General features: G+C 38.0%; 1 protein-coding gene across 12 annotated transcripts in view; it reads left to right on the top strand.

Annotated features, from left to right (window-relative positions):
* LOC110543861 (melanoma-associated antigen 10-like) overlaps positions 1-21,521 on the top strand; it is a 207,929-nt gene that overhangs the window by 111,897 nt on the left and 74,511 nt on the right. The window contains exon 8 of one of the 12 annotated variants that reach the window (XM_060375481.1): positions 3,598-3,714. The exons of the other annotated variants lie outside the window; for them this stretch is intronic. The gene's annotated coding sequence lies outside the window, so the exon portion shown is untranslated. The remainder of the gene's footprint in view (positions 1-3,597; positions 3,715-21,521) is intronic. 12 annotated transcript variants of the gene reach the window in all.

The raw sequence follows: 21,521 nt of genomic DNA on the forward strand, positions 1-21,521 counted from the left end.
CTGATGAGTGTAAGGTAAAGTCTCATGGTTGTTTTGATATGTATTTCTATGATGACTAAGGAGGATGAACATTTATTTAACTTTTTGTCTGCCCTTTGATATTCCTCTATTGAGAATTCTCTGTTTAGCTCTGAACCCCTTTTTTAATTGGATTACTTGATGTATTTCTGTTAAACTTCTTGAATTCTTTATATATTTTGGATATTAGCCCTCTGTCAGATACAGTGTTATTGAAGATCCTTTCCCAGTCTGTAGGCTGTCATTTTGTTTTGATGACAGTGTCCTTGGCTGTATAGAAGCTTTTCAGTTTCATGAGGTCCCGTTTATTGATTGTTGATCTTAGAGCCTGTACTATTGGTTTTCTGTTCAGGAAGTTGTCTCCTCTGCTCATGAGTTCAAGGCTCTTTCCCACATTTTTTGTTAACAGGTATACTGTGTCTGGCTTTATGTTGAGGTCTTTGATCTAATTGGACTTTAGTTTTATGCAAGGTGATAAATATGGATCTATTTGTATTTTTTTCTTGATTTGCTGGTTTTCCTAGAATACATTAGTTGGCATATTGCCTTTAGAAGATTTGTGCAGTCTGGTGGTAGTGGTTCATACCTTTAATCCTAGTACTCAGGAGGCAGAGGCAGGCAGAGCTCTATGAATTTGAGTCTAGCCTGGTCTACAGAATGAGTTTCAGGACATCCAGGGCTACACAGTGAAACGATGTCTCAAGAATAAAAACAAACAAACAAACAAAAACAAGCAAATAAAAAGATCATAGAAATAATTATATTGCTATAATTCAAGATCAATTTAAGAAGATATAAAATGTGTTTATAAATAGTTGAAAATTTCTACAATATGTAAGTTCTTCCAGATAACATTTCTTCCAAATATACATGTATGATGGCAGAATAGCTAGCATAAATTAATAACCATAAATGTTATTATTCATGAATGTAGCATTTTCTCAGTGAAACCTACTTAGATTATGACTTATTTCAGAATAAACATTGGAATTAACCAAATGTTTGTGAGAATATTTTATTTATTTTACATCCTTGTTAAAGCCGAATCCCGCCTTCCCTCCTATTCTCACCCTCAGAAAAGGGGAGCTCCCTTTCTCATCCAGCCCAACTTATCAAAGTTGCATCAGCACTCAGAATGTCCTCTTCCCTTGTGTGCAAGGCACTATCGCCAGAAAGAAGCAATCCAAAAGTTGGCAAGTGAGTCCATGTCCAATGTGGTCCACACTTCCCTTACTACAGTACCCATTTGAAGCCTAAGCTGTCCATCTGCTACATCTTTGTAGGGGGCCGAGGAGGTTCAGTTCACACATGATCTTTGGTTGATGATTCAGTCTCCACAGACCCCTATGTGCCCTGGCTGTTTGGCTCTGTTGCTCTTCTTGTGGAGTTCCTGGCACCTCCAGTTCCTATTCACTTTCCTCCCACTTTACCACAAGACTCCCTATGTATCATCCAATGTTTGGCTGTGAGTCTCAGCATCTGTTTTGAGGCACTGCTGGGTAGAGCCTCTCAGAGGACAACTTTTTCAGGTTCTTGTCTGCAAGATTAGCAGAGTATCCTTCATAGTGTCAAGAGTAGGCACTCTCTGAAAGGGTGGGTCTTTGTTTGGGCCAGGCAGTGGTTTGGCATTCCCTTAATCTCTGCTCTATCTGTTCTAGTTTAACCCTGTACATCTTGTAGGCAGGTAAATTTGGGGTTGAAGATTTTTGGATGGGTTGATGTTCTCTGCCTTTACTAGAAGACTAGTCTAGTTGGAAATGTCCTCTTCCATCTCTATGGCCTCTGCTACTTGGTGTCTCTTCGTGAATCTCTCTCATATCCTCCCAGGAGCCTCATACTCTGACTTAGGTATCTAGCTTGTCAAGGAGACATCCCCACCCTCAGTTTCTTTTTTCTCTACAGGCCTTCTGTCCTCTCACCCTCACTCTTCCCAGGTCTGATCTCCACCCTCTTAACTCTCTGTGTCCCCTTTCCTACCTTGTTCCCTCTCTTCAGCCACTATTCTGTCTATTCAGTCTCCCCTTCTGAGTGAGGGTTATACATTCTCCTGTAGATCCTCCTTATTTATCTTATTTGGGTCTGTGCCTTGTAGTATGCTTATCCTGTACTATAAATCTAATATCATTTTATAAGTGAGAACACACCATGTGCATCTTTCTAGGTCTGGGTTACCTCACTCATGATCATCTTTAAGAGTTACATACATTTGTCTGCAAATTTAATGTTTTTTTAAAAAATATGAGTAATATTCCATTGTGTAAATGTGCAATAGTTTCTTTACTCATTCTTTGATTGCGGGACATTTAAGTTGTTTCCAGATTCTGGCTATTTTTTTTTAACACTTAAAATTTTTAATTACTAGAAAAAACAACATTCATTCTTTTGATGAGATATAAAAACAAGTATATGCATATTTGCATACATTATTTGTATTTTTTCTTTTTTTTAATTTTTCATCAATTACACTTTATTCATTCTGCATCTCCCTCCTCCCCTCCCAATCCTGCCCTCCCTCCTCCCTCTGCATGCATGCCACTCCCCAAGTCCACTGATAAGGGAGGTTCTCCTCTATTTTCTGATCTTAGTCTATCAGTTCACATCAAAAGTGGCTGCATTGTCCTCTACTATGGCCTGGTAAGGCTGCTCCCCCCCAGGGGGAGGTGATCAAAGAGCAGGCCAATCAGATTATGTCAGAGGCAGTCCCTCTTCATATTACTATGTAACCCAATTGGACTCTGAACTGTGCAGGGTTTCTGGGTTATCTCTATGAATAGTCTTTGGTTGGAGTATGAGTCTCTTGGAAGTTCCCTGTGTTCAAATTTTCTTGTTCTGTTGCTCTCCTTGTGGAGACCCTGTCCTCTCCAGCTCTTACTATTTCCCAGTTCTTACATAAGATTCCATTCACTCTGCCCAACAGTTGCCCATCAGGCTCAGCATCTGCTTTGATAGTCTGTAGGGCAGAGGCTTTCAGAAGCCCTCTGTGGTAGGTTCCTAGGTTGTTTCCTGTTTTCTTCTTCTTCTGATGTCCATCCTCTTTGCCTTTCCGGATATTTTTAATGAAGCTCAAATGCAAACTAGCAACTTCAAAGGATCCAAAAGACTCATTTTATTTTTTAACACTTAACTCATGCGTGTGAGTTACTGATTTTTTTTTTGTTGTTGTTGTTTGTTTCAGCTATACAGTTTAGACTCCATAGCCTAAGGGTATTTTAGGTCTGATATACTGAATAAGATTGACATAATGTGTTGTGGTGTATTAACTATTTTTTCAGGTTAAGTCTTCAGAATACTGTTACTCATTAATATGCCCCATTGCTATCTGTTAAATTAAAATTTTTCATTACTCTAGTGTCAACTACTGAGATTAAGTAAAGTCATAAGAAGAAATGTATTATTTTCTCAATTGTGATTTTCTGGGAAGCACTGATGGTTGCTTTATTACAAGCCGATAATCGTATTATTAGGTAGAATTCCAAAATAAGCTTGAACTGATTAATTTGCTTTGAATATTTCATCCTTAAAAATATATTATCTCACTTTTTCTCATGTGTGATAAATATAAAAATTAAATGTGGAAAGAATCCAAGATGGCAGCTCCCAGAGGACACTGTGTCTGAGGTGCAGGACAGCATTGACTGCACAGCGACCAAAGGACTGAACTCTGGGGCCTAAAACACCAGAGACTGTGTTTCCCAGGTGAGAGGAAACCCCTTGGTGTGGGAAGCAATTGGGTCCTTTCTCATGTCACCCAGATAAACTCTGGAAGAGTTCCTGGGTCACAGCAGGCATTCAATTGCCAGCCCAGAGCCACACACCTGCATGCTCTGATCACTATCCCAGCCTGAACTGTGGGCCCCACAACACCAGACTAGAATTTCCAGTCTAGAGAAAATCCCGAGGTGAAGGAAGAATAGGGACTGACTTCAAGTCACCCATATAATCCCTGGAAAAGGTCCTGGGGTCGGGCAGGTGCTCAGCAGCCAGCCCAAAGACCTGACTATGCAGCCTACTCACAGACAGAACTGTTGCACAGATGTACCCTATTTTTTTTTTCAGTTTTTTTTAATTTTTATTTTTATTAATTACACTGTATTCACTCTGTATCCCCCCATAAGCCCCTCCCTCCTCCCCTCCCGTTCCCACCCTTCCTCCTTCTTCACGCATGCCCCTCTCCAAGTCGACTGATAGGGGAGGTCCTCCTCTCCTTCCTTCTGAACTTAGTCTATCAGATCTCATGAGGAGTGGCTGCATTGTCATCTTCTGTGGCCTGGTAAAGCTGCTCCCCCCTCAGGGGGGAAGTGATCACTTGATTTGTTGCTGTTTAACTTCATAAATTCTTTATATATTCTGGATATTAACCCTCTGTCAGATATACTTTACAGAAGCTTTTCAGTTTCATGAGGTCCCATGTATTGATTTTTTATTAGAAAGTTGTCTCCTGTGCCAATGAGTTCCAGGCTGTTCCCCACTTTTTCTTCTAATAGGGTTAGTGTGTCTGTTTTTGTTGTTGTTGTTGTTGTTGAGGTCTTTGAACTACTTGGACTTTAGTTTTGTGCCAGCTGATAAATATGGGTCTATTTGCATTTTTCTACGTGTAGAGACCCAGTTAGACCAGCACCATTTTTTGAAGATGCTGTCTTTTTCCGTTGTATTGTTTTGGCTTCTTTGTCAAAAATCAAGTATCTGTAGGTGTGGGGGGGGGTATTTATGGGTCTTCTATTTGATTCCATTGATCCACCATTCTGTTTTTCTGCCAGTACCATACAGTTTTTTATTTCTGTGGTTTCTAGTACATCTTGATTTTAGGGATGGAGATACCTCCAGAAGATTTTTTATTGTAGAGAAATGTTTTCACTCTTTTGGATTTTCTCTTTTTCAATATGAAATTGAGATTGTTCTTTCAAGGTCTGTAAAAAGTTGTGTTGGTAATATGTTAGGAATTGGAATGAATCTGTAGATTGCTTTTGGTAAGATAACCATTTTCACTCTGTTAATCCTACTGATCCATGAGCATGGCAATCTTTCCATTTTCTGGTATCTTCTTCAACTTTTTTCTCCAGAGACTTGAAGGTTTTTTTGTTTTTTGTTTTTGTTTTTTTTTTCATACAGGTCTTTCACCAAGGTACTTTATGTTATTTGTGGCTATTGTGAAGGGTGTTGTTTCTCTAATTTCTTTCTTGGCCTGTTTGTCTTCTGTATACAGGAGGGCTTCAGATTTTATATTTTTGAGTTAACTTTGTATCCAGCCACTTTGTTGAAGGTGTTTATCAGCTGAAGGAGTTCTCTAGTAGGATTTTTGTGGTCACCCATGTATACTATCATATCATCTGCAAATAATGATACTATGATTTCTTCCTTTCCAAGTTATATCTCCTTGATCTTTTTTAGTTGTCTTATGCTCTAGTTAGGACTTCAAGAACTGTGTTGAAGAGATAAGGAGCGAGTGGTTAGCCTTGCCTTGTCCCTGACTTCAATGAGATTGATTTAAATTTCTCTCCATTTGGTTTGATATTGGCTACAGGCTTGCTGTTTATTGCTTTTACTATGTTTAGGTATGTGTCTTATATCCCTTATCTTTCCAAAACTTTAAACATGAATGCGTGTTCAATTTTGTTAAATGCTTTTTCGGCATCTAAGGAGATGAACAAGCTTTTTTTTTTTAATTTTCTTTTAGATTGTTTATATGGTGGATTACATTGCTAGATTTTCATATGTTGAACCACCCCTTCATGCCTGTTATGAAGTCATATTGGTGGTGGTTGTTGATATCTTTTATGTGTTCCTTGATTCGGTTTGTGAGTATTTTATTAAGTAATTTTGTGACAATGTTCATAAAGGAGATGGCTCTGAAATTTTCTTTCTTTGTTGGGTCTTTTTTGGTTTAGATATCAAGGTGACTGTGGCTGCATAGAATGTGTTTGGTAATGTTCATTTTGTTTCTACTTTGTGGACTATTTTGAGGAATATTTGAATTAGTTCTTCTTTGAAAGTCTGGTAGAATTCTGTGCTAAAAACATCTGTCCCTGGCTTTTTGTTGTTGTTGTTGTTGGGAGACTTTTAATTACTGTCATTATATTTCCTTAGGATTTATAGGTCTATTTAAATTATGTATCTGATCTTCATTTAACTTTATGGTATTTATCAAGATGATCATATTATTAAATGTAATTCTAAAATAAGCTTGAACTGATGAATTTGCTTTTGAATGTTTCATCTATAAAAATATTATTTCTCCAGGTATAGTGGCACACACCTGTGAGTCCAGCACTTGGGGAGGCAGAGGCAGGGAGATCTCTGAGTTCCAGGCCAACCTGGTCTACAATGTGAGTCTAGGACAGCCAAAGCTACACAAAAGCCCTGTCTTTAAACATCAAATATGAAAAATATTGACTTAATTTTCTCATCTGTGATAAATATAAAAATTATATGTGAATTTGCAAAGTGGTAGTTTTTAAATAAATACAATTTCTGTGTTTTGTTTCAGTAGATGAATGCTCTCTAAGGACACCCTGAATGTATGGAGTACAGCATATTGATCTACAATCCCTATTTTCACTACTATTTTTAAAAATAGCAAGACCACGGTCTTCACTTTTTTTTATCTTTTTTAATTGACAAATAAATTTAGAAGCAATTTCCAGTTTTATATTCATTGTCCTAAAACTGTTTTTCATATTTAGTTTGTGTTCTGGAGATATTCATAATAATTTAATATTTGAAGTATAAAGCTAAAGAGGCAGACTTTCTGATATGAGAAATCACAATTATAATTAAACTACCATTTGAGTCAGCCATTAGAAGAATATCTTTTAAAGTGTTAGTGCAAGAAATAAAATTGCCTTAGGGTTGTTCTTTCAATAGTTGTGGTTTGTTTGACTACTAAAGATACAGCATTTGAATGTATAACAGATATTAATCTTGTGACTTAATAAGAGTGAGCAAGAAAGAGAGGTGGAGAGAAAGAGAGAGACAGAAGTAGCTTTCTGTTATTAAAAACAACTAATATGTTGAGGGAATTCCTTATCAACCACGATCCTTAGTCTCTTCACTTGTGACATTTATAGATTAGACCCAAGGCCTTTAAGGCTCATATGGCCACGGGACTACTTACTGGATGGGTTACTCATGAGTTTTGGGAACTTAATTCCAGTCATTACAATTTTGGAGCAAGTAATTTACCCACTGAGTCATCTCCGCATCCCTTCATATCCCCATTTTAAAGATACAACACTTAGGTGCAGGGATACCAGGTATTTGTTTATGGGCACATAACTAATGCATGAAGAATTTGGCTTCACTAGCAGGAGTGTGGCTCCTGAGTGCTAGTTTCAACCGTTATCCTATGCTATTTACTTACCAAGAGAATGTTTAAAGGTTTCTGTAGTTTGTCATTTATAAAGAAAATCGTCACATTGCTTAGGTTTGAAAAAGGCTGAAATTCAGGACTGTAAACTTCCCACAGTCCACATTCACACACTGGCATCATCTAGTTCACAGGAAGATGATTATCACAGCTTTCAATTTTTGAGGTTTCTCTGATTAGATCATGGATTTTCATGGCTAATTTCTTGCATTTTCATTTTAAAATCATTTCATGAGTATTGATGAGTAGAGAGACAACACTGTGCTTTTTTTACTTTTTATTTTATTTTAATAAATTTTTATTTTTTACATTAATTACATTTTAATTGCTTTGCACCCCAGCTGTAGTCCCCTCCCTCATTCCCTCACAATCCCACCCTCCCTCTCTCATCTGCTCCCATTCCCCACTCCAAGTAAACCAATAGGGGAGGTCCACCTCCCCTTCCATTGGACTCTAGCTTATCAGGTCTCATCAAGACTGGCTGCAATGTCCTCCTCTGTGTCCTGGCAAGGCTGCTCCTCCATCAGGGTGGGTGGTCAAAGAGCCAGCCACTGAGTTCATGTCAGAGACAGTCCCTCTTCCCCTTACTAGGGAACCCACTTGAGCTGCCATGGGCTACATCTGAGCAGGGGTTCTAGGTTATATCCATGAATGTACCTTGGTTGGAGTATCAGTCTTAGAAAATACCCCTGAGCCCAAATATTTTGGTTCTGTTTCTCTCCTTTTGTAGCTCCTGTAGTCTTCAGGTCTTATTTTTTCAATTTTTATATCCTTCCAAACTAGATTCTCCAATATTAAGAGCAAAGCTTGTTGTTCATGATGACCTCTCTCTTAGCTGTCAAAGACTGTAAAGGCTTTTATTTTCTTCTTTTGGGTACTTAGGACTCTCCTTTTTATACGCTCCTTTTTATAACCAGACACACCGGTGGAGTACATGTTTATCCCATGAACGTCAATATATTCCTCCAGTTACTTGTAGGTAATTTAAGCATACCCAGCACAGAAGTTCACAGAAGATAGAAAGGTTTTTTTTTTGTTTGTTTGTTTGTTACTATACAGTATATTTCACTTCTTGGACAAAAAGCAACCTATTTTTAAATTTTATTATATTTGTAAAGAAAAATAGACATAATACTATTTATGCTTTCTCCTTTTCTAATCATTAGGAAGATACAACCAAATCTATTTATTACCTTATATAACAAAAATTGGTAGTTGCTATGAGGCTGCATGTTTTGGATTTTTGGAGCTGTGTTAAGTTCAGAAATAAAATATTGGTATCCCCAGAAAGTCTTGAATTAGAACAATTTTTATTACAACTTGTACAGTTTTCTTTAATAAAACATTTTCACAGTTCATGCACAGAATCTGCATTCTGTTGTTTTGATTCTAATACACTCATTTCTATGTGAAACATATGTTTTAATTCTGATATTAAATGCAGATGTTTTTAAATATAGCAAAATGTGGTTATTACTTTACTCTAAAGTAAACCAGAAGAAATTTTTAACAAATACACATACATTACTTTCCTTATAGTATGACATAATAAGAAACAATATAAATTATGCCCTTCATATAGGTAGGTATACATGAGTTATGCACTATATATATTTAAATATTAAGGATGTATCATCCTTTTGGAGATAGAAAATGTTTACAAATTTAGGAACTTTTTTTTAATATGATAAATGTGTATCCTAACGGACATTTTTATTATGAAAATCATCCAGGAATCTTAAAAGTTTTATACTTGGCAGAACTACTGTAGTTAACCCTTATAATAATTGATAAGACCATGAGGATAGTACAGGATGCATGGTTTAAACTGTGGTAAAGACAGGAGTACTGACAGAATTAATTTCGAGTTAAGCTGTGTACACGTGGAAGTAGTGTTACCTTGAGGAAACACATGACTTCCTGACCTTCCTGCTACTTGAACAGACAAGGCAGTTCTCAGACCAAAGAATCATACTTGGGACCATTTATGGAATTATATTAGGAAGGTCTAATTGAACTATTAATTTTAGTATAGCTCATTTCCTGCTATCCTGAGCCCCAGACATAGACATAGACCTCACACAGACATAGACTTGGTACCCATGGGAAGTGTAAAAAAATGTTTTTCTTTATATTGTTTGTCTTTGATGGATGACTGCATTGTTTTTGTTTTTGTTTTTGTTTTTTTGTTTTGTTTTGCTTTGTTTTTTCTTCTCAATGCAGTTTATTCAGGAACCTTGAACAGTCTTCTGACCCTGGGGAAAGCCAGCCCACAGCTTAAATAGCCTCTGGGTAGCCAACCCCAGCGTGCCATGTGGGCAATGCAGATAGGTCCACATACACGGAAGCAAAATTTAGGAACTTTTAAAGGATAAAAAATTAAGGCTCAAGAGATCAGTCAGCAATTAAGAGCACTGAATACTCTTCCAAAGGACCCAGGTTCAACTCCCAACACCCACATGTAAGCTCACAACTGTCTGTAACTCCAGTTCCCGGAAATGGACACCCTTATACAACATACATACAGGCAAAACACCAATGAACATAAGAAGTAATAAAAATAGATGAAGTCTTTTTCAAATGCTTCTCAATAGTCTTGCCCTCATGTAAAAGGAATGTTTACTTGTCTGTTTCAGTTGTTGTTTCAGAGGCTTAATGCCTCTGTCTCTTAACCTAAGCCTAGCCCTGGAAGCTTCTAGCCTTCATACAATCTAATCTAGGCCTAGAATACTTTTCAGCCTGTTAGCCTAGGCCTAGTCCTGGAAGATTCTAACCTCCCTACAATCTAATCTAGGCCTAGAATGTTATTCAGCCTCTGAGACTTACTGTTTAATAATCTCACCCTTATTCTTGATCTTCCTGAGCTCTGGGCTTGCTGGTTCAACTCAGCTTTCATGACAGTGTTGGAAGCAGTTAGACAGCTGGGGAGGCTTCTAAGCTATCATCTTCTCAAGGCTTGGATCTAGAATTGTGTGAGAAGGTTCCTTCTTTAAAGCTCTACCCATGCTGAAGCTCAAAAATTAATGTTGCAACTTTGGTAGTGATTTCATATCACAGAAAAGATTCATTAAGTTTAGTTTGCAAGAAGTACCCTTTATTTACATTTTACAGTGCCTTTTTTAATGTCATTCACACATAGCTCATCCAGTTATTCATCCATATTACCTGATTCTTCATTGTCCCTGATTAGAAAAGATCCATGCTCTTAGCAATGACTCAATTCAGACACTAAAGAGTGAGACCACTGAAGTGGAAGAAAAAAGGGTGGCCCAGTGTGAACCAGGATAAAGACATACTTCTCTGGAGTTAGCTTAAAAGAATGTGAGATACCAGGTCCTTTCTTGCCTATGAAATTGATCACTGGTATTTGGGGAGGCAGTAACCCAGCTGCCTTTACCTTTTGTCTTGTTGTCTAAAGGTATAAACAAGATTTAGTGCAGACACATACTTCAATGCTCCATGTTAACATTCAATTTCTTCCTTCTGAGATTCAAAATGTAAAATGCCATAGGCTCTTTGGTTGGCACCCAGGAAAGATACAGATCATCTCTGGATGGGAGGATAGCATATACAAATAGCTATTCTCCCCCCAAGCATATGACAAAAATTTCCCACTTACTTCTGCGTGTTAACTAACACACACACACACACACACACACACACACACACACACACACACAGGGAAACTGTCATTCACTCAGCTTTAGTGCAATGCTACCAATAGGACTGTTTGGGATATCCTTCCACATTTTCCTATTGAAATATCCAGTCAGAATTACTTATTCATGGTGTTAGAATTGACTCTGTGATCAAAAGTGTAATTTTCTTTCAGAATGGTGTAGTAAAATGAAATAATTATTTAGATCATCTACCCAAAGTGTCATCTTGTTCAAAAGTTAATGATGAAAAGGGTAAGTGGTTGAGACCTATATGTGCTTTAATTTCTGTAATTCAAAATAAATTCATGAGGACTCCAAGATGGCAGTGACCAGTGCTGACCATCTCTGAAGGGCAAAAGACGCAAATCTCCAAAATGGTGAGGGGATGGGCAGCTGAAGATAGAGCATTGACTTTGAGCCTTCCTGGGCTACAGGGGACAACCCATGAGCTGAGATAAAGCGGATCCAGCCCCCCCGGACATCTCCAGGGGTCTGAAAGTGGCAAACTACCAACCTCAGCTGCACATTCTCTGGCTCTTACTATGATGGCAAGGAGTGCATAACCCCAGGTATAGGGCCTCCTTACTCTAATGACCAAACAGGGGACCCAAATCTGAGAGTAGAAAACTGTGCTTTCCACAAATGCTTGCAAATGAGTGCTTCTGCAAGAGAGTGCATACAGACCCCCAGACCCAGGATCCCTCTATTCTAGCAGCCAGACATCAGATCCTTCCCACTCCCACTGTAGGGAATCCCTCTACTCTAGCAGCCAGACATCAGATCCTTCACATTCCCACTGTAGGAAACACAGGGACACCTGAGACAGCCTTTTCAAAATATAGATGCTCTTCTGTGGGTCTCCCAGTGGAGTCCAGCCAATCAATTCCTGGAAACAATTCCTGTGGCCAAGATGGTGCAACTCAGGCAGATCTGAGCACTTGGAACATAATATCTCCACAGGCCTGCAGACCATTTGGTTGTATAGAGGTACATAAAGAGGAAATTAAAAAAAAATAGAGGCCATCATGGAAAAACAGGAATCCACATTCAAACAAATGAAGGAAATGGTGCAAGACATGAAAACAGGATTAGAAACAATAAAGAAAAAAAAAAAAAACAGAGAAAACCCTGGAGCTCCAGAACTTAGAGAAGAGACCAGGAACCACAAAGGTAAGCATCAAAAACATCATACAAGAGACGGAAGAAAGAATCTCAGGTGCTGAAGATACAGTTGGAGAAAATGATACAGCTTTCAAAGAAAATATACAATCAGAAAAGTTACAAACACAAAATATCCAAGAAATCAAGGAATCAAGGATGCCATGAAAAGACAAAATCTACAAATAATAGGAATAGAGGAAAAAGAAGATTCCAGGCTCCAAGGTCCAGAAAATATTTTCAAGAAAATCATAGAAGAAAATTTTCCAACTTAAAGAAAAAGATGCCCTTAAAGATACAAGAGGCCTTTGTACTGATGTTCATTTAGGTGTCATCCACCCAAAGAGCATCAGACCCGTCTGATACCTTTTTCTCAGAGGCGGGACCTGGGGCATCAACCCGCATGCAATCAGACATGCTCTTCTCTGGGTCGAAAGCTGCTGACCCTGAGTGCAGTGCTTAACCTCGCATCCTGAGCGTATCATTTTAGCTTTTTATGGTATCCAACCATGCTTGGGGAGAATGTCCTGCTTCAATGGCTGTAAAGGCCTGAATGATCATGGCTGCATCACACTGTTGTGAGACTCTAATCTTGCATATATACCACAGGCAAACCAAAGTCCCTATTTATTTCTAATATCAGAGATCAGACCTCTACTCTTGCCTGATGCGTCTAAAACAAAAAGGGGGAACTGTAGAGAGCTGCGGAATGCTATGCCTTAAAGATGGAGCTGGTTTCTGCCTTCCACCTTCCCGATGGTGAGTGCTCTCTGTCATGAACAATTCCACATTTGGCTAAGGCTGAGGATCTGGCTTGCTTCCATGTATGTGGACCTATCTGCATTGTACACGTGGCACGCCTGGGTTGGCTACCCAGAGGCTATTTAAGCTGTGGGCTGGCTTTCCCCAGGGTCCGAGGATTGTTCAAGGTTCCTGAATAAACTGCATTGAAAAAAAAAAGACATTAAAAACAGAAAGGCCTGAAGATACCTGATAAAACAGGGTCAGATGAAAGGGGAGGAGGTCCTCCCCAATTCGTGGACGTGGAAAGGGGTAGGGAGGAGATGAGGAGGGAGGGTGGGATTGGGAGGAAATAAGGGAGCAGGATAAAGCTGGGATACAGAGTTAATAAAATAATAATAATAATAGCAATTAAAAAGAATTTGAGAGGAAGTGGGGGTCATTTGAGGCGTTGGAGGGATAAGAGGGAAGAGGAGATGATTTAAATATATAGTCTTTTATAAAATTCCAAATAAATTTACATTAAAAAAGCAAAAATGAAAACAAACAAACAAACCAGAAAGGGAAAAAGGCCAAGTAACATACAAAGATAAGAATCACATCAGACGTCCCAGCAGAAAATATGAAAGGCAGAAAGAAAGGTCTGGACGGATGTCATACAGACTCTAAGAGACCGCAGATGCCAACCCAGACTACTATACCCAGCAAAGCTTTCAATTAACATGGAGAAAAGAAAATACACCACAACAAAACTAAATTTAAACAATATGTACACAGCAACCCAGCCCTACAGAAGGAAAACTCCAATCTAAGGAAATCAACTACATGCAAAGAAACATAGGACATAGATAACTTTGCAAAAAAAAATAAAGAAAAACAAGAGCACAAACACTATCACCACTAACACCACAATAAAAGGAAATAAAATTCATTGGTCACTATTATCTATCAACATCAATGAACTCAACTCTCCAATTAAAAGACACAGACTGACAGAATGGTTGCAGAAACAGAATCTAACATTGTGCTACATCCAAGAAACACACCTCTGCAACAGAGACAGAAACTCCTTCAGAGTAAAGGGCTGGAAAAGGTTTTCAAACAAATGGACACAGAAACCAAGCTGGAGTAGCATCCTAATATCTAATAAAATAGATTTTCAACCAAAATTAATCAATTCTCATCAAAGGAAAAATCCACCATGAGGACATCACAATCCTGAATATCAATGCCACAATTACAAGATGCACCTGAATTTGTAAATGGAACATTATTAAATCTCACATGACACATAGCTCCCGACACCTTAATAGTGGAGGACTTCAATACTCCACTCTCACAAAGGCACAGATCATCTAGACAGAAGCTAAATAGGAAAATAATGACAAATATTACAGAGAGCCTATATTAAGTGGACCTAAAAAATGTGTACAGAACTTTTCACCTAAACTCAAAAGAATGTACCTTCTTTTCAGCACCCCACGGAACCCTCTCCAAAATTGACCATTTGGTCAACACAAGGCAAGCCTCAACAGATACAAGAAGATTGAAATAATCCCTTGTATCCTATCAGACCACCATGGCCTACAACTAGACCTCAACAATAATAGAAATAACAAAAATCCTACAGATGCATGGAAACTAAAAAAACTCTATATTCAATAACAGCTAGATAAGCAAACAAATAAAAGAAAAGAAATTAGACACTTCCTAAAATTCAATAAAAATGAAAGCACAACTTACCCAAACTTATGGGACACAAAGAAAGTGGTGCAAAGAGGAAAGTTCACAGCAATAAGCGCCTTCAGAAAGAAGTTTGAGATATCTCATACAAGCAACTTAACGGTATACATGAAAACCCTAGGGGGGGGGGAAGCAGACACACCCAAGAGGAGTAGACAGCTGGAAATAATCAAACCCAGAGCTAAAATCAATAAATTAGAAACAAATAAAACAATTCAAAGAATCAATGAAACCAAGAGCTGGTTCTTTGAGAAAATCAACAAGATAGATAAACCCTTAGCCAACTTACTAAAAGTCAAAGAGAAGCTATCCAAATCAGCAAAAGCAGAAATAAAAAGGGGGACATAACAACAGACAGTGAGGAAATTCAAAGAATCATTAGGTAGTATTTCAAAAGCCTATATGCCACAAAATTTAAAAAATCTAAATGAAATGGACAATTTCCTTGGTAGATTCCATTTACCAAAGCTAAATCAAGATCAGGTAAATAGATTAAATAGTCCTATATCCTTCGAGGAATTAGAAGTAGTCATCAAAATTCTCCCTGCCAAAAGAAGCCCAGAGCTAGATCGATTTAAGCATAGAATTCGACCAGACCTTAGAAAAAGAGCTAACTCCAATACTTTTCAAACTTTTTCATAAAATAGAAACAGAAGGAACTTTACTAACCTTATTCAATGAGGCTAAAATCACCTGGATACCTAAATTACACAATGATCAACATAAAAGAGAACTTCAGACCTATTTCTCTTATAAATATTGACCCCAAAATACTCAATTAAATACTCACAAAGTAAATCCAAGAACCTGTAAAAGATATCATCCCTGATGACCAAATAAGCTTCATCCTAGGCATACAAAGGTTCAATATACGAAAAATCCATCAATGTAATCCATGATATAAACAAACAAAAGGAATAATAAATGCATGATCATTTCCTTAGATGCTGAAAAACATTTGACAACACCCACTCATGTTTAAAGTCTTGAAGTGATAAGGTATACACAGCACATACATAAACATAGTAAAGATAATATACAGAAAGCCTATAGCAAACATCAAACTAAATGGAGAGAACCTTAAATCAATCCCAGGGAAAAGGCAAGGCTGCCCATTCTCTCCATATCACTTCAACATAGTACTTGAAGTACTAGCTAGAGCAATAAGACAATTAAGAGAACAAGGGAATAAAAATTGGAAAGGAAGAGGTCAAAGTGTCACTATTTGCAGGTGATATTATAGTACACATGGGTGACCACAAAAATTCTACCAGAGAACACTTTCAGTTGATAAATGCTTTCAGCAAAGTGGCTGGATATATAATTAACTCCAAAAAATCAGTAGCCCTCCTGTATACATAAGACAGAAAGCCTGATAAGGAAATTAGGGAAACAACACCCTTCACAATAACCACAAATAACATAGTACCTTGGTGTGACTTTAACCAAGCATGTGAAAGACATGTATGAAAAAAAAAACTCCAAGTTTCTGCAGAAAAAAAAATGAAGCAGTCATGAGAAGATGGAAATATCTCCCATGCTCATGGATCAGTCAGATTAACGGAAGGAAAATCACCATCCTACCAAAATCAATCTACAGATTCAATGTAATTCCCATCAAAATACCAACATAATTCTTAAAAGAGCTTGGAAGAACAATTCTCAATTTCATATGAAAAAACAAAAGAAAATGAATTGCTAAAACAATCTTGTACAATAAAAGATATTCTGGAGGTATCTCCCTTCCTGATCGCAAGATGTACAAGAGCGCCACAGTAATAAAAACTGCATGGTACTGGAAGAGAAACAGACTGGAAAATCAATGGAATAGACTAGAATACCCAGAAATAAACCCACACACCTACTCTTTCTTGATTTTTGACAAAAAAGGTAGAGCCATACAATGGAAAAAAAGATAGCATCTTCAAAAATGGTGCTGGTGTAATTGGAAGTCTACATGTAGATAAATGCAAATAGATCCATATTTATCTACCTGCACAGAAGAAATGTCTTGGTGAATTGAAGACTTCAATATAAAACCAGATACACTAAACCTGTTAGAAGAAAAAGTAGGGAAGAATCTGGAACTCAATGGCACAGGAGACAACTTCCTGAACAGAACACCAACAGCACAGGCTCTAAGATCAACAATCAGTCAATGAGCCCTCATGAAACCGAAAAGCTTCTGTAAAGGACATGTCATCAGAACAAAACAACAGCCTAAAGATTGGGAAAAGATCTTCCTCAACCCTATATCTGACAGAGGCCTAATATCCAAAATATTTAACTTAAGAAATTAAACACCAACAAACCAAGTAATCTAGTTAAAATTGTAGTACAGAGCTAAACATTGAATTCTCATTTGAGGAATATCGAATGGCAAAGAAACCCTTAAAGAAATGTTCAACATCCTTAGTCATCAGGGGATGCAAACCAAACTGTCACTGAGATAGTACCTTACACCCATCAGGATGGCCAAGATCAAAAACTCAGTGAAAATCCATGCTCGAGAGTTTGTGGAGAAATGTTCCTCTTCCATTGCTGGTGGGAATGTAACCTTGTACAACCACTTTGGCATTCCATCTTGAGGTTTTCAACCATGTTCATAGTAGCTGTATTCATAAAAGCCAGAATCTGAAAACAACCCAGATGTCCTTCAACTGAGGAAAGGGATACTGAAATTGTGGTACATTTATACAATGGAATACTACTCAACTATTAAAAAGAAAAAAGTCATGAAATTTGCAGGCAAATGGTGGGAACTGGAAAAGATTAGCCTGAGTGAGGTATTCCAGAAGCAGAAAGACACACAGGATATACACTCACTCATAAGTGGTTATTAGATATAAAATATAGGATAAACATACTAAAATCTGTGCAGCTAAAGAAGCTAAACAACAAGGAAGACCCTAAGGAAGATGCTAAATCCTCATTTAGAAGGACAAGTGTGATAGACAGTCAGAAGCAGGAGAAGAGAGGGAACAGGACAGGAGACTACCAAAGAGGGCCCCTAAAAGACTCTACCCCGCATGGTATCAAAGCAGATGCTGAGATACATAGCCAAACTTCAGGCAGAGTGCAGGGAATTTTGTGAAATAAGGGTGAGATAGAAAGACGTGGAGGGGATAGGAGTTCTAAAAGGAGACTAACACAGCCAAAAAGAAAAGAAAGAAAGAAAGAAAGAAAGGAAGGAAGGAAGGAAGGAAGGAAGGAAGGAAGGAAGGAAGGAAGGAAGAAGGAAGAAAGAAAGAAAGAAAGAAAGAAAAAAAAAGAAAAGACAGTAAAAGAAAACTGGGCCCTGGGAGCCCAGCAGAGACTGATACCCCAAACAAGGACCATGCATGGAGAGGACCTAAAACCCTTACTCAGATGTATCCCATTGACTCAGTCCCCAAAGGGTACCCTAGTAAGGGGAACACAAGCTGTCTCTGACATGAAGTCAGTGTCAGGCTTTCTGATCAACTTACCCTGGGATGGGGGCAACCTTGCCAGGCCATAGAGGAAGACAATGCAGCCAGTCCTGATGAGGCCTGATATGCTAATGTCAGATAGAAGGGGACTAGGGGTGGAGCATAGGAGGAAAATAGAGAAGAATGGAGGGATTGGGAGGAGAACAGGGAGGGAGCCACAAGGTGAATAAATTGTAATAAATAATTTATAATTAATTAATAAAAAATTAAAAAAATAATTCACTGATAACAATTAGACAGAATAAAAGCGTGTTAACATTTTAACTTTAATTCCTTTTAAATAAATAATATATCAGCCATGCTTCCCTAAGGGAAGAATATAATGGAAATATTGAATTCATTTCTTTGAGACAGAAATAGTAAATACTAATAGCATATTCTGACACCTTGCCTGATATTTAGAATTCCAAGGAGACAAGCTAGGTTGAAGTAAAGTGTCACATTTTTCTTAGAAGCAAACACTTCTTTTCCATTAATTTTTTTGTAGAAACTGTTCCCATTTTGGTTTCTGTTTCATGATTCTGTATTTAGAAAACAGGAAATCATCTCTAAGGTCTATTTACATATATAATGAAGATTCAAAACACAGTATACTTTGCTTTGAACAATAATAGTTTTCTGACAAAACAGAAACACTTAAAGAAGCCAGGAATGGATCATCTATAGAGGTGTTGTATAATAAGAATTGTGAGACATAATATAAAGCATTCATTTCTTTTTTTTCCCTATAGTAATTTTTAAAGCATTTATTTATTTTTCAATTTTTATTTTTTCTGCACAATTTATTCATTATATATCACTATTGAAGTTCCCTCCCTCAACTCCCCCAATCCCACCCTCCCTCCATCTTTCCCTCATCACCTTCCCCTAGTCCACTGAAAGGCAGAGTTTTCCACTATTGCCATCTGCCCATAGCTTGCTAAGTCTCATCAGGACTGCCTGGATTCTGTTCCTCAGTATCCTGGTAAGGCCGCATCATCGGGGTGAGTGACCAGAGAGTAGTCAACTGAGTTCAAGAGAGAGGCAGCTTCTACTTTCCTCACTCAGAGATCCACATGGAGACTGAGCTGCCAATCAGCCACATTTGAGCAGGGGGTCTAGGTCCTCTGTATGCATGGTACTCCATTGGTGCAACAGTCTCTGCAGGATCCCCTGGGCTCAGATATTTTGGTTTTGTTGGTCTCCCTGTGGGGCTCTTTTCCTCTCCATGTCCCTCTTGTCCCACCCCTCATTTCCTCCTTAAGACTCCTTGATCTCCTTGATAACCAAAGTTTGGTCCTGACTCTCAGCATCTACTTTGATCCCCTGGTTGTGTGAATCATTTCAGAGGACATTCTATAGTAGGTAGCCATCCTGTTTCCTGTCTTCTACAACTTCTAGGGTCTATCCTGTTTGCTATTCAGAATGAGATTTAAGCATCCTCCCTAGGGTCCTCCTTAGAGTTTAGCTTCCTTAGGTCTCTAAAAGAAAAAAGACAGCATCTTCAACAAATGGTGCTGGTCCAATTGGATGTCTATATGTAGAAAAATGCAAATAGATCTATATATATCACCCTTCACAAAACTAAAGTCCAAGTGGATCAAAGATCTCAACATAAAACCAGACACACTAAATCTGTTAGAAGAAAAAATGAGGAAGAGCCTTGAACTCATTGGCACAGGAGGCAACTTCCTGAACAGAACACCAACAGCACAGGCTCTAAGAGCAATAATTCAATAATGGGACCTCATGAAACTGAAAAGTTTCTGTAAAGCAAAAGACACTGTTGTAAGAACAAAACAACAGCCTACAGGTTGGGAAAGGATCTTCACCAACCTCATGTCTGACAGAGGGCTAAGACCCAGAATATATAAAGAACTCAAGAAGTTAAACAGCAACAAATCAAGTAATCTAATTAAAAAATGGGATAGGGAGCTAAACAGAGAATTCTCTGTAGAGGAATCTAGAATGGCAGAGAAACACTTAAAGAAATGTTCATCCTCCTTAGCCATCAGAGAGATGTAAATCAAAACAACCCTAAGATTTCACCTTGCACCCATCAGAATGGCTAAGACCAAAAACTAAGTGGCAACACATGCTGGAGAGGTTGTAAAGAAAGGGAAGCCCTCCTCCATTGCTGGTTGGAATGTAATCATTTACAACCACTTTGCAAATCAATCTGACACTTTCTCAGACAATTTGGAATAGTGCTTCTTCAAGATTCAGCTATACCACTCCTAGGCATATATCCAAAATATGCTCAAGTACACAACAAGGACATTTGTTCAACCATGTTCGTGGCAGCTTTATTCGTAATTGCCAGAACCTGGAAACAACCCAGATGCCTCTCAACGGAGGAATGGATACAGAAATTGTGGTACTTTTACACACTGAAATACTACTCAGCAATTAAAAACAAGGAATCATGAAAATTGCAGGGAAATTGTGGTATCTAGAAAAGATCAGCCTGAGTGAGGTATCCTAGAAACAGAAAGACACACACAGTATATACTCACTTATAAGTGGATACTAGACTTATAAGATAGGATAAACATACTAAAATCTGTACACCTAAGGAAGCTAAACAAGAAAGAGGACCCGGGGTAAGATGATCAAACCTCATTTAGAAAGACAAATGGGATGGACATTGGAAGTTGGAGAAAACAAGAAACAGGACAGTTGCCTACCATAGAGGGCCTCTGAAAGACTCTACCTAGCAGTGTGTCAAAGCAGATGCTGAGATTCATAACCAAACTATGGGCAGAGTGTATATTGCTTTTTATATGAGCCACTTTGCTGAAGCTGTTTATCAGCTAAAGAAGTTCTCCTGTTGAAAATTTTGGGTGACTCATGTATACTATTGTATCATCTTCAAATAGTGATACTTTGACATCTTTCTTTCCAGTTTGTATCCCCTTGATCTCCTATTGTTGTTTATTGCTCTAGCTAGGCCTTTAAGATCTATGTTGAAGAGCTATGGAGAGAGTGGGCAGCCTTGCCTTTTCTCTTCATTGGGTCTGATTTAAGTTTCTCTCCATTTAGTTTGATGTTGGCTATGTTTGCTGTATATTGCCTTTATTATGTTTGGGTATGTGTATTTTGTCCCTGATCTGTCCAAGACTTTAAACATGAATGAGTGTTGGATTATATCAAATGCTTTTTCAGTATCTACAGAGATGATCATGTGGGTTTTTACTTTCAGTTTGTTTATATGATGGATTACATTGATGGATTTCTGTATATTGAACCAAACCTGCATATCTGGAATGAAGCCTACTTGGTCAAGGGGAATGATATCTTTTATGTGTTCTTGGATTTGCTTTGTGAGTATTTTCATAAGAGAGATATGACTGAAGTTCTCTTTCTTTGTTATGCCTTTGTGAGATTTAG

The sequence above is a fragment of the Meriones unguiculatus genome, chromosome X, assembly GCF_030254825.1.
Source record: "Meriones unguiculatus strain TT.TT164.6M chromosome X, Bangor_MerUng_6.1, whole genome shotgun sequence".
Classification (NCBI taxonomy): domain Eukaryota; kingdom Metazoa; phylum Chordata; class Mammalia; order Rodentia; family Muridae; genus Meriones; species Meriones unguiculatus.